At 30.9% G+C, this 15418-nt stretch overlaps 1 non-coding gene across 1 annotated transcript; it reads right to left on the bottom strand.

The window, feature by feature from the left end:
- Positions 1–14804: 14804 nt before the first annotated feature.
- On the bottom strand, positions 14805–14911 carry LOC139860688 (small nucleolar RNA R71). Its single transcript, XR_011763317.1, has one exon. It is a non-coding gene; the product is annotated as a small nucleolar RNA R71 (small nucleolar RNA).
- Positions 14912–15418: the final 507 nt, after the last annotated feature.

Genomic DNA, 15418 nt, shown 5'->3' with positions numbered 1-15418 from the left:
TGTTTTACGAAATAGACACAAGTGATCAAAAACTACATTATATGGTTGGATTATTAAACCGAATATCGCCCCTTCAAGTCTGGTAACCTAAGAATTAGGGAAATGGCCCCTAATTGACGCGAATCCTAAAGATAGATCTATCGGGCCCAACGAGCCCCATCCAGGGTATGGATGCTTTAGTACTTCGAGGTATTATTTAGTATATTAGCTGCGCGTTGTATACTGGGGGATATTCTATATGCATCTTGTTAAGGTCGGTTACCAGGTGTTCAATCCATATGAATGATTTTTATCTCTATGCAGTTTGCGAAATGCCTGATACGAGATGTGTATTTATGAGAAATGAAAATCTTGTGGTCTATTAAAATGATGAAAATGAATGTTTATGATAAACTAATGAACTCACCAACCTTTTGGTTGACACTTGAAAGCATGTTTATTCTCAGGTTTGAAAGAATTCTTCCGCTGTGCATTTGCTCATTTTAGACATATTACTTGGAGTCATTCATGGCATATTTCAAAAGACGTTGCATTCGAGTCGTTGAATTCATCAAGAATATTATTAAGTCATTTATAGTTGGATATATTATGAAATAGTATGCATGCCGTCAACTGTCGATGAAATGAAAGTTTGTCTTTTAAAAACGAATGTAATGTTTGTAAAATGTATCATATAGAGGTTAAGTACCTCGCGATGTAACCAGATGTAATGTATTCGTCCAGATGGATTAGGACGGGTCATTATAGTTAGTATCAGAGCGGTGGTCTTAGCGAACCATGTCTTGCATTAGTGTGTCTAACTAGTAGTTGTTAGGATGCATTAGTGGGTCTGGACTTCGACCGTGTTTGCATGTCAAAAGTTTTGCTTATCATTTCTAGTCAGAAATCAGCTGCTTATCATCCTTAGGAAATTACCTGCTTATCATTCTTAGTCTAGACACATCTTACTGCATTGATTGCATGAATAGTGTATAGACAAAATTCATATCTTAGCGTATCTGTTAATGTAAACTTTGCCTGACATATTCCGTAAATTCCTCCGTATTCTACGAAATCTTTTGTTCTATATATATAGATATTCTATGTAATTAGAATACCATCCGATAGATGAAAATCATTTCATATCGAAAAATCCTTTATTCAATCGTACAAAATGGAAATCGCCACTAGTTCAAGTCCCTCGGATTCCGATATGGAGTTTCACTCGAGCTCCGAAAGCAGCGTCACCAGAAGGAATCAACCAAATCAGCCATCCCCAGTTCATCTGATGAGTTCGTTGTCTACTTAATCAATGAAGACGCGAAGAAGGCGATCCCTTCCACCAACCGAATTCACCTTTTGGTGAAGAACCTGAAACACTTACCGGTGAACCTATTCGAAACACCATTTTCAGCCTCATTTCTAGAGTAGCTCATCACGATTATATTCTATCCACAATTCTAAATCTTATTCATCCGCATGTTATGACCGACAATCATCCCAGAATAATAGAAGAAGTCAACGAACTTCGCGCTCGAGTAATCAATTTGGAGAATATGGTGCAAAATTTACCAGCTTTAGCAACATCACCGGCACCAACAGTACCATCAATAACAGCACCAGTACCATCAACAATCCACGCCTCAACATCTCATTATATACCTCGAGCATAATCATCGTTCTACGAATCATTCTACATCATTTATCTTCGTCCGACATAGCGATTATGTAATCTCTAATGTTTTAGAGATTATATATTCTTATTCTAACGGTAAATCAAATGAGATTAATATCATATTAACTCAATAAATCCATGATTACATCTGAAGAAAATATACATGAATATATGTTTTCATAAAGATTGTAATTAAAAATTCTTTTGTACAAACTGTTAATGGTGAAAATATTTTAACGGGTAGGTAATACCCGAAGAATATTCAGATTTCACATTAATAAGTTACACTGTACATTCTTCGAATCTGATTCAACAGTCATTTACTATCCTACTTACATCCACAGATATACGAATCCGTTCACCACAGAATACCCAATTTCATACTATTTCATATTTGGATTTTGACCTATCAGAATCCAACAAGTGGCATAATAAAGAAAACATTGGACAAAATAAATTTGTTAGAAACAAACGAATTAATTATGAGAAATTCTGTTAAGAATCCAAGCTAACAAAATTCTAGTTAACTGTTCCTAGCTAACTGTTAATTCCTTATTACATTTTATTTATCGCAATTTAATTATCACAATTTATATTCTTGCAATTTTATTTATCGTCATTTAATTTCTATTATTTATTTTAAGCACTTCAAATATCGGGACACGTATACCAGGTTTTGACATATCATATCGACGCATCTATATATATTATTTGGAATAAGCATAGACACTCTATATGCAGTAATGCTTGAGTTAGCTATACAGGGTTGAGGTTGATTCTATAATAATATATATACTTTGAGTTGTGATCGAGTCTGAGAGATGTACACGGGTCACGATACGTATTAATTAATTCGAATATTATATATTAAACTATATATGAATTATTGGACTGTTAACTGTGGACTATCGACTGTGGACTGTCAATATTGGACAATTAAAATGAATTAAAATATTGATTATAATATATGAAACTAAACAATTCTTCAAGTTTGCCACTTGATTTCATCTTAAACCTCATTTGTATCTTGACAATTACAATCTGCGTGCAAACCTTTCATAATTCTTGAAAACACCTCTATCGAGAGAATGGACCAACTGCATCTCATCTACGAAAGGAAAGATTTATGCATATAGTTACGCACCTGAAAACACTCGGGACCTGAGTAAACGTTTAAAACATATTTGTGCTAACTCCTTTGGCGTTGTTAATACCAAAAAAAAATAACTTTGCAATTTCTTTTCAAATTAGCCAATTTTTTCCCAGCTCCAGCAAATCAACTTCGAATTCTCAGCCGGATTAACCTTATTATAACTTTGTTATATAAGTAACCTTTCGTCATCATTACCAGTAAACCTTTTATATTCCACCATATTACCATCAGCGTTTAATCATCTAAAAACACAATTCCCTTGAAACCACCTCGGATTGATAACCGACGATCCAGATATGGCTGCATTAAATGCAGAGAAACAGTAAAATTGTAGATAGCCTAAATGGCCAAGAGTTTAATGATAAAGAATGGAGTGTTGGGAACGCTCGGTAGAAAATTTGGTACTGAAAAATGGATTGAACTAACCATGAAGGAGACCAAGGACAAATACAAGGACCAAACCGTATATTCAAAGAATCCAGGCAATTCTGGATCCGATGAAATCTTTAGAGAATATCTTGCTCCGAAGTCATGTTAAAATCTTGCGAAAAATTTTTCTTCATCAACCTTCGAACCTAGAAATTCCAAAATATCATCATAAATATCTTCGATATTTCTGAGGATATTTACATAAATATTCTTGTCCGAAATTATCTACCTCTTCATGTTTTCTGTATTCCATTATATTGGAAACTTCTGTAAAATCTAAGTATAAATTATGAATAAATTGTGGAGAAGTGTTGGGAATTGAAGCATGGGTTAGTATAATATAATGACGCCAGGCCAACGTGATTACATTACAGTAAGTCATGCTAAGTTTCTAATGGAACTTGATAAAGGATCACATATCATACCTTTATCATGAATCATGTTACATAACTCTTTCATTCTACTTAATCTCTGAACATATCAAGAGAATGTATTCTTAATAGTTCCATCCTCAGGGATTATGGTAATTTGACAAATCAAATCGTGCTAATACATTCCTCTCTGCTTAGAATACTATAATCATTCGAGACTTCATACATACAAAATCTGGACTAGAGAAAACAAAAGCATGGAGCTCCGAAATATAAAAGAGAATATAAAGCCCGATAACAACAAATAAATTACAAACCGTGTATATCAATGTTTATCGCAACATAAAGACACGAGAAATTAAAAACACTGTAACCCCAAGGGTGAAGTAGAAGAAAACAGATTCCTCCGGTGGAAGTTGGAAAAGGAGAATGATTGATGCGATAGTAAGGATAAGGACAAGGATTAGAACAGGATTAAGCATTTTCACAATCTTTTGAATTTGGGAATTGGATATAGGAGTGAAAAAAGTAATTGAATGGAAGAGGTAAATTTATAATGAAAATATCCGACAGGGCAATCGAGGCAGATGATCGCATTTAATTAAAGAAGATCCTAATTTCCTTGTTTGCCGAAGAATCAAATCTTATATAGATTTTGAAGATTTTCTTTAAATTCCTTGAATTCTGGAAATCAACTGTGACTACGTCAAAAGTTAAGACGAATCTTTAGCTCTCATTTCAATCTTTTGTGACAGCTTCACTCGTACACTTCACATAATCGAATCGTTTTATCTATATAAATCAATAATGATAAAACTCTATTTATCGACTCATATTCGTCAGGAAAACATTCTTATTGTTAGCCACGACGACCTCCATCAAATTTCGGGACGAAATTTCTTTAACGGGTAAGTACTGTGACGACCCGGAAAATTTCGACTAATTTTAAACCAAACTCTTGATACAATATTATATTTTTGGACACGATAAGAAAAATCCGTTAGATTGAGTCTCAAAAATTTTGAACTGTTTCATAAATTCATTTGACCTTTGACTATTCCTGACGACTCACGATACGATTGCTTGTAAATAGACATGCATATATATATATATATATATATATATATATATATATATATATATATATATATATATATATATATATATATATATATATATATATATATATATATATATATATGTATATAATAATATGAAATATTATATACTGTAATTGTTAGAATTAATTATTTTAAAATAATAATAATATATAATAATTACTATTTAAAAAGTATTTACATAAATAAATAAAGTATATAAAATATATACTTTGTGGTTTCGAATTTATTTAGAAAACGATAGTAACACCCAGTTATCATTCGAATGATATTACACGAGTTAAAAATGAACTATATAAATTTTAGTTTTTACTTAAAAATATATATTTAGAAGATATTCGATTAATTTTAAAAATATTTAATTTTTTAGTTGGGACTGAGCTCGAATGACAGATCAAAATCTACGATTGATATTAAGCAAGTTAAATCCGAACTTTTATGAGTCTAAATTAAACGGTGATCCGAAACTGATTTCTATGAATTATAGACTTATTAAAAATGTATTTAGGAACTATATGGTAAGTTTTAAAACTTTTTATATTTTACCTGGGATCGGGAGTGGACAGTGAGTTAAATTTAGTTTAATAAATAATGATCGAATTTGATACCATAATGACCAAAATAAATGAAGACATTTAATTTTAAAATTTGGGATTTTTAGGAACACTTTTATATTTTAACTGTTTAGCAATGGACACGAAATAATTAGACGTCGACACAGAAAGGACAAGAGGCCGGCTGCTTTGCTGTTTAATGCTTTCATTTCACCAGGCCACTTGACTAACTAATGTACTATATTATTATTATTATTATTATTATTATTATTATTATTATTATTATTATTATTATTATTATTATTATTATTATTATTATTATTATTATTATTATTATTATTATTATTATTATTATTATTAGTACAATTATTATATTACCTACTATATATAATATATGTATATATGTATATGTCTATCGAGAGGTTGAGAGGGAGTACACAAAGCTCGATCACCAAACTCACTTGCCACCCTTTCACCCTCAACCGCCGCCACCCTAACCCACCATCCAAACCATCGGACCACCGATCACCACCATTGACAACCACCTCCCGCTTCCATCTCTTGTTCGAACCACCATCACCATCGACACCCTAGCACCACCTTTCATTCACTGTTTGTTGACCAATCGAGAACCCATTTTGTACCCTCAAGAGACACCATCAACGTGCTGCCACAACCCATCATCAAGCCACCAAAACCGGGATCATGTTACTCGTTTTTTTTTCTTTCTGTTTTGTTCGAGAACCAAACTGCCACCACCTGCTACTGTTTCGATGATGGTGATGCTACGTGATGATGATAGATGATAATGATGATGGTGATGTTATGTAACGATGAAGATGATGATTCGAGAACGCTGATGATAATGATGATGATGATCCGTAGAGAGGAAGATGATGATATACATATGATGATGAAGAATGATGACAACGAATATGATGTTGATGATGGCGTATGATGTATGATGATGATGTTAACGGTGTTAATGATCGAAACAATGATGGTATTACAAATAAAGATATGATTATGATGATGACGAATTGGTGGAGACGATTATGAGACGAGATGATGATGGTGACATACGATGAAGAGCAAGATGATGATAATCATGTGTGAGAATTTAGATGACGATGATGCGGGTGTGATGTTGAAAACGAGATGATTATGATCGATGATGATGTTAGGATGTGATGATGTCGATGAAAATGATAATGATATGTAGTAATGGTGATGACGATGTTAATATGTGATGATAATGATAATGATACATGAAAATGATAATGATGATGGTATATCTTTTACCATTATTATGATTATTATTATTATTATTATTATTATTATTATTATTATTATTATTATTATTATTATTATTATTATTATTATTATTATTTTTTTATCATAATTATTATTAATATTATTATTTTTATGATTATGAATCGAGTATGATGATGACGATAATGAAGGTCGTGATGATCATGGACGACGGTGATGATGAATGACGATTATGATCGATGACGTTTAGGAGGGTAAAACTCTCATTATCATAAAATTTTATTATTGTTTATTATTATTATTATTATAAATATATTTGTTATTATTATTATTATTATTATTATTATTATTATTATTATTATTATTATAGGTATTATTATTATTAATAACATTATTATTATCATTATTAGTATTATTAGTATCATAACTGGTAAAATTATCATCTTCATTAAAATTAATATTTTTATTATTAAAACTATTATTATTATTATTATTATTATTATTATTATTATTATTATTATTATTATTATTATTATTATTATTATTATTATTATTATTATTATTATTATTAACATTATGATTAAAACTGTCATTACTATTATTATCGCTACTATTAATTTCACGACAAAAAAATCTTATGTTTATAAAAATGTACATATATTAATACTACATATAATTATATATTGAACATATTAACATTTATATATATATATATATATATATATATATATATATATATATATATATATATATATATATATATTACCTATAACAAATTATTCATTTTTTTAGAAAATACTAATTATATATATATATATATATATATATATATATATATAATCATATGTGTAAATACTAATTACTTTAAATGTGTATACAAAATAAATATAGATAACATATAATTTAAGATATAAAAATATACATAGAATATATATGATTAATTAGGGTTATTATTAATTCCATATAACTAAAACACTTAATATTATAAGATTAATAAATGAAATTACTTGATTACAAATATATGTGTTAATATATAAACTTGATATAGGTTCATGAATCCGAGACCAACCCTACACTTGTTCAATGACGTCATATGTATTTTTATTACAAAATACAGTATAGTGAGTTTCATTACTCCCTTTTTTATATATATTTTTGGGACTGAGAATACATGCGCCGATTTTATTAATGTTTTACGAAATAGACACAAGTGATCAAAAACTACATTATATGGTTAGATTATTAAACCGAATATCGCCCCTTCAAGTCTGGTAACCTAAGAATTAGGGAAATGGCCCCTAATTGACGCGAATCCTAAAGATAGATCTATCGGGCCCAACGAGCCCCATCCAGGGTATGGATGCTTTAGTACTTCGAGGTATTATTTAGTATATTAGCTGCGCGTTGTATACTGGGGGATATTCTATATGCATCTTGTTAAGGTCGGTTACCAGGTGTTCAATCCATATGAATGATTTTTATCTCTATGCAGTTTGCGAAATGCCTGATACGAGATGTGTATTTATGAGAAATGAAAATCTTGTGGTCTATTAAAATGATGAAAATGAATGTTTATGATAAACTAATGAACTCACCAACCTTTTGGTTGACAATTGAAAGCATGTTTATTCTCAGGTTTGAAAGAATTCTTCCGCTATGTATTTGCTCATTTTAGAGATATTACTTGGAGTCATTCATGGCATATTTCAAAAGACGTTGCATTCGAGTCGTTGAATTCATCAAGAATATTATTAAGTCATTTATAGTTGGATATATTATGAAATGGTATGCATGCCGTCAACTGTCGATGAAATGAAAGTTTGTCTTTTAAAAACGAATGCAATGTTTGTAAAATGTATCATATAGAGGTCAAGTACCTCGCGATGTAACCAAATGTAATGTATTCGTCCAGATGGATTTGGACGGGTCATTATAACTTTAATGCACGAACATGTCTCAAATCCTTCATGCACCTATCGTACATACGTGATACACCTATAAATCATATACGGGGAAAACGGGGTGTTACAACCACTTAAATTCGATCACGTCCTCGTGATCCTAATCACTTAACCAATCCGAACCTACACGCTATGGTTCTCTAACAATCATTTCAATCCGACTTCCAACACATCAGTCATTAAACCGAAGTTTAACCCATATACCAAAATACATCCGTGCACGCATTTCAAAATATGCAATGCACAAACCATCCGAAGTCTATAACGATCACTTAAAATACGCGAAAATGCCACGTATTCTTTCAAATCCTCTAGGCAATTCTCCTCATAGAGTTACCCTTAACAACTAAATCGTCATTCGCGATTTATCAAGTCCACAAATTCGAGCACTAAAACTTGCTCAATCCCTCATATCGGGAAAACTCCACCAATCTCGTACCGAGATATCAACCCTTTAGCGTACCATACCAAGTACAATGCTAAAAGTAAACACGTCCCAAACTAAAGTCAACCATTTAACCGATGAAGACCAAATAAAAGTGAAATCTAACGGATAACACTTACCACTTAACATCCTTTGTAGTGCGCAAACACGTCTAATACGCAACTACCGCAAACACGTGAGCAAAATACGATTATTGCATCACTATTCACACCAAAATGGTCCTTACGACCCCACCATTGGCATATAAAACAACCAACAGATCACACAACATGGTCCTTACGACCCCACCATTAGCGTATAAAACAACCAATAGATCACACAACATGGTCCTTTTGTAGTGACCCGAACTTTTCCATGTTTATATATATTAATTGAGATTGATATTTACATGACTAAATGTTTCCAACGTGTTAAACAATCAAACTTGTTAAGACTTGATTAAATGAAATAAGTTTCATATAGACAATTGATCACCCAAGTTGACTGGCGATTCACGAACGTTACAAATTTGTAAAAACTACATGTTGTGGTATATATATAGACATATATATATATATATGGTTGACATGAGATTATGATGAGTAAGTATCTCACTAATTATATTAACAATGTGTGATATACATAAGAAATGAGATTACTAAGTTAAGAAACTAGAAATGATATATATAACGATTATCGTTATGACAACGTCTACTAAATACATATGTATCATATTAAGATATTGATACACTATATTTAACATGATAAAATGATATTTAAATATATCATTAAGTGTGTTAATAATGAACTACATATGTAAAAACAAGATTACTAACTCAAGAATTAAGAAACGAGACTTATATGTAACGATTATCATTGTAACGATATTTTAATGTATATATCATATTAAGATATATTCATACATCATAATATCATGTTAATATAATAATTTAACATCTCATTTGATATAATAAACATTGGGTTAACAACATTAATTGAGATCGTTAACTTAAAGGTTTCAAAACAACACTTAGATGTAACGACTAACGAAGACTTAACGACTCCATTAGAATGTATATACATGTTATGTTTTGATATGTATTCTTACACTTTTGAAAGACTTCAAGACACATATCAAAGTACTTCTACTTAACAAAAATGCTTACAATTACATCCTCATTCAGTTTCATCAACAATTCTACTCGTATGCACCCGTATTCGTGCTCGTACAATACACAGCTTTTAGATGTATGTACTATTTGTATATACACTCCAATGATCAGCTCTTAGCAGCCCATGTGAGTCACCTAACACATGTGGGAACCATCATTTGGCAACTAGCATGAAATATCTCATAAAATTACAAAAATATTAGTAATCATTCATGACATATTTACATGAAAATAAAATTACATATCCTTTATATCTAATCCATATACCAACGACCAAAAACACCTACAAACACTTTCATTCTTCAATTTTCTTCATCTAATTGATCTCTCTCAAGTTCCATCTTAAAGTTCTAAGTGTTCTTCATAAATTCCATAAGTATAGTTTCATAAAAATCAAGAATACTTCCAAGTTTGCAAGTCTACTTCCAAGCTTTCTAATCCATTCCAAGTAATCATCTAAGATCAAGGAACCTTTGTTATTTACAGTAGGTTATCTTTCTAATTCAAGGTAATATTCATATTCAAACTTTGATTCAATTTCTACAACTATAACAATCTTATTTCGAGTGAAAATCTTACTTGAACTGTTTTCGTGTCATAATTCTGCTTCAAGAACTTTCAAGCCATCCAAGGATCCTTTGAAGCTAGATCCATTTTTCTCATTTCCAGTAGTTTTATCCAGAAAACTTGAGGTAGTAATGATGTTCATAACATCATTCGATTCATACATATAAAGCTATCTTATTCGAAGGTTTAAACTTGTAATCACTAGAACATAGTTTAGTTAATTCTAAACTTGTTCGCAAACAAAATTTAATCCTTATAACTTGACTTCTTGATAATGCTAAAAACGAACATATATTTCATAGCATTATTCCTCAAGAAAGACAAGCTTTTAGTTGCAATTCTTCTATTTAAAAGTGATATTCGTTTAAATAATAAAAGGTGAAGATAAAAGACAGATTCGACAAATTGAAGATGCAAACGACCAAAAAGCTCAAAAGTACAAAATACAATCAATGAGGTTCCAATTATTGATAAGAAACGTCTCAAAATTACAAGAGTACAAGATTCAAAACGTAAAGTACAAGATATTAAATTGCACGCAAGGACGTTCGAAAATCCGGAACCGGGACCAGAGTCAACTCTCAACGCTCGACGCAACGGACTAAAAATTACAAGTTAACTATGTATATAAATATAATATAATATATAATTAATTCTTAAAATTAATATATATATTATAATATATTTATAAAACGTCGGCAAATTAAAAGACAAACCTTTGTGAGCTGGAATTACGAACTCCGCGAGTTGCGGAGTATGGAGGCCAAAAATGCCGCGACTCGCGGAGCAGCCAAATACAAAAATTCCTATAAAACCCAACGAATTCTGATCATTTTTATCATCCAATATATCAATCTCTCTATATCTATTCGTAATATTTATATTTATATTTTAATTTTAATTTTAATTTTAAATCCTAATAATAAGGGTATGTTAACGAATGTTGTAAGGGTGTAAGTCGAAATTCTGTCCGTGTAACGCTACGCTATTTTTAATCATTGTAAGTTATGTTCAACCTTTTTACATTAATGTCTCGTAGCTAAGTTATTATTATGCTTATTTAAAACGAAGTAATCATGATGTTGGGCTAATTACTAAAATTGGGTAATTGGGCTTTGTACCATAATTGGGGTTTGGACAAAAGAACGACACTTGTGGAAATTAGACTATGGGCTATTAATGGGCTTTATATTTGTTTAACTAAATGATAGTTTGTTAATTTTAATATAAAGATTTACAATTGGACGTACCTATAAATAACCATATACACTCAATCGGACACGATGGGCGGGGTATTTATATGTACGAATAATCGTTCACTTAACCGGACACGGGAATGGATTAATAGCCACTAGAATTATTAAAACAGGGGTGAAATTATGTACAAGGACACTTGGCATAATTGTTAACAAAGTATTAAAACCTTGGGTTACACTCAGTCGACATCCTGGTGTAACTATTAAACAAAGTATTAAAATCTTGTTACAGTTTAAGTCTCCAATTAGTTGGAATATTTAACTTCGGGTATAAGGATAATTTGACGAGGACACTCGCACTTTATATTTATGACTGATGGACTGTTATGGACAAAAACCAGACGGACATATTAAATAATCCAGGACAAAGGACAATTAACCCATGGGCATAAAACTAAAATCAACACATCAAACATCATGATTACGGAAGTTTAAATAAGCATAATTCTTTTATTTCATATTTAATTTCCTTTATTTTATATTTAATTGCACTTCTAATTATCGCATTTTTATTGTTATTGTATTTAATTGCACTTTTAATTATCATACTTTTTAATTATCGCAAGTTTATTTTATCACACTTTTATTTATCGCAATTTCATTATCGTTATTTACTTTACGCTTTAAATTAAGTCTTGTATTTATTTATTATTTTACATTTGGTTTTAACTGCGACTAAAGTTTTAAAATCGACAAACCTGTCATTAAACGGTAAAAACCCCCCTTTATAATAATAATATTACTTATATATATATATATTTGTATTTTTATAAAAGTAAACTAATATAGCGTTAAGCTTTGTTTAAAGATTTTCCCTGTGGAACGAACCGGACTTACTAAAAACTACACTACTGTACGATTAGGTACACTGCCTATAAGTGTTGTAGCAAGGTTTAAGTATATCCATTCTATAAATAAATAAATATCTTGTGTAAAATTGTATCGTATTTAATAGTATTTTCTTGTAAAATATAAAGCTATTTTATATACACCTCGAACGACATCAAGTATATTTTTGGCGCCGCTGCCGGGGACAATCTAGCTTAAAAGCCGGAAGCGTAACGCTCAATTTAAAAAAAAAAAAAGCGTCGAATTAAATCCTGTACCTGAATTGAATTTTGGAACCCCGCGACTCGCGGAGTTTGCAGCTTCGAATACCGCAACTCGCGGAGCCTCCCTGACACACGTGACAGAGACCCTAATCAGCATTAAATACGGGGTAATTATTATTTATTTATTATTATTAACCCTAATTACTTATTTATTATTATAATTAGTTTTAAGTTTTTAAATTAAATTGTATTTTAGTTAAATTAGTTTAATTAAAATATAAAATTAATAGTTTAATAAAATAAATAATATAAAAATAATATTTTTATAAAAATTGTAATTTTTACAACTTTTTGTATATTTTTATATTTTGTCCCTTTTTAATTATTTTAGCGTAATATTTGTATTTTTCGCACGTATTTAGTTTTAAGATATAGTTTTTGCCATAGTTATTTTTTACTTCTAGATTTTTAGGCTTTGCCGTAAAATTCCTTAAGTGCTTTTTCTTTAGACTAAGATTTAGGTGCTTTAGAATTTTGCGACGCCTTTTTAAGTTTTAGTTTCTTTTTAAGTTATTGCCATTTGGGATATAGTTTTTCTTATAAGCTTTAATATTTTTAGACACCTTTTACCTATGTATCAATTATCATTCCAATTAGTAATCTCAATTTGCGATTATAATTTTAAGTTAGTGATAGTAATAAGGTTAGGTTAGTCGAGTGTTTTTAAGTTCTATAAGTCACTCTTTTTCTTTCTTATTTTTATTTTTCGATCTTTTTCCGACGCACTCTTTTTCTTTCTTATTTCTCGTTATTCTAGTTTTTAGGACATAGATTTTTATTCTACTTCTTATCTAAATTTCTTAAAATTACGAAAATTTATTTTAAGTGGTTAAATTGATAGACATCAAAATTTTCTGGTTCGTAGTAATAGTTGGATTTGTACGTGGACCGGGTTATTGGAGCCAAACATTCCTCAATTATATTGAGACCAAACGAATCCTGCCCCTCTGCTGCATCTTTTGGCTATTCGAAATGTGGGCAAAATCAGAAAAGTCTATTGATTGGATAACTTATATAATTTTTCTTTCCTTTTAAAAAAAACTAATAGGATATTCAGTGAATGCACCGAGCAAGACGTTCACCACCTTTTGTACGTTCACCACCTGTAACTAGATCAAGACATTTAGCAAATATTACCGCCGTTGATTTTTCTTTAGAATCGTCATCCAGTCGACTAAGTACTCCAGTTCAAATTTCCGATAATCCATTTTTGAACCCGACCTCACAATTGAGAATCCGGAGAATATTCAGGGATGATTCATAGATCCTGAACCATTAAATTTTCCTCTGGAACCACCAATCATTCAAACAGAGATTGTTGAGGAATGAACCATTAAATCAGAATCCTCTAGTGATTCCGATTCAACAAATTCAATTATGGAGAATATGGAACCTTTAAGTATGGAAGACCGAATGAGAGCTAAACGCACTGGCCAAGGTCACGCAATTACTCATCCAGACATTAATGCGCCAGATTATGAAATCAAAGGACAAATTCTACACATGGTGACTAATCAATGCCAATTTAGTGGTGCGCCGAAGGAAGATCCAAATGAACATCTTCGTACCTTTAATAGGATCTGCACTCTATTTAAAATAAGAGAAGTTGAGGATGAACAGATATATCTCATGTTATTTCCCTGGACTTTAAAGGGAGAAGCCAAAGATTGGTTGGAATCGTTACCTGAAGGGGCGATTGATACATGGGATGTTTTAGTTGAAAATTTTTTTAAACAATTCTTTCCTGCATCTAAAGCCGTAAGACTTCAAGGAGAAATTGTTACGTTCACACAGAAGCCAAATGAAACTCTATATGAGGCGTGGACAAGATTTGAAAAGTTATTAAGAGGATGTCCGCAACATGGTTTAGATACCTGTTAAATAGTACAAATATTCTACCAAGGATGCGACATCACTACAAGGAAAGACATCGATATAGCAGCTGGTGGTTCTATTATGAAGAAAACAGAAACTGATGCTTACAAAATTATTGATAACACTGCTTCCCACTCACATGAGTGGCACCAAGAAAAAGATATCGTTAGATCATCTAAAGCAGCTAGAGCCGATTCTAGCCATGACTTAGATTCTATTTCCGCAAAGATAGAGCTGTCGAGAGACGAATGGAAAAGATGACTAAGGATATTCACTCAATACGAATTAGTTGTGAGCAGTGTGGAGGACCACATTTGACAAAAGATTGTCTCAGTATTGAATTAACAATGGAACAAAGAGAGAATATTTCATACATAAACCAAAGGCCTGGAAATAATTATCAGAATAATTATCAACTGCCAAGACCGATCTACAATCAAAACCAGAATTATAATCGAAATATTCCAAACAACAACCAACAAGGTCCTAGCAATCAACAA

The sequence above is a fragment of the Rutidosis leptorrhynchoides genome, chromosome 7 (assembly GCF_046630445.1).
Source record: "Rutidosis leptorrhynchoides isolate AG116_Rl617_1_P2 chromosome 7, CSIRO_AGI_Rlap_v1, whole genome shotgun sequence".
NCBI lineage: Eukaryota > Viridiplantae > Streptophyta > Magnoliopsida > Asterales > Asteraceae > Rutidosis > Rutidosis leptorrhynchoides.
The sequence above is the reverse complement of the archived record's forward strand: the minus strand, read 5'-3'. Positions and strand labels throughout refer to the sequence as shown.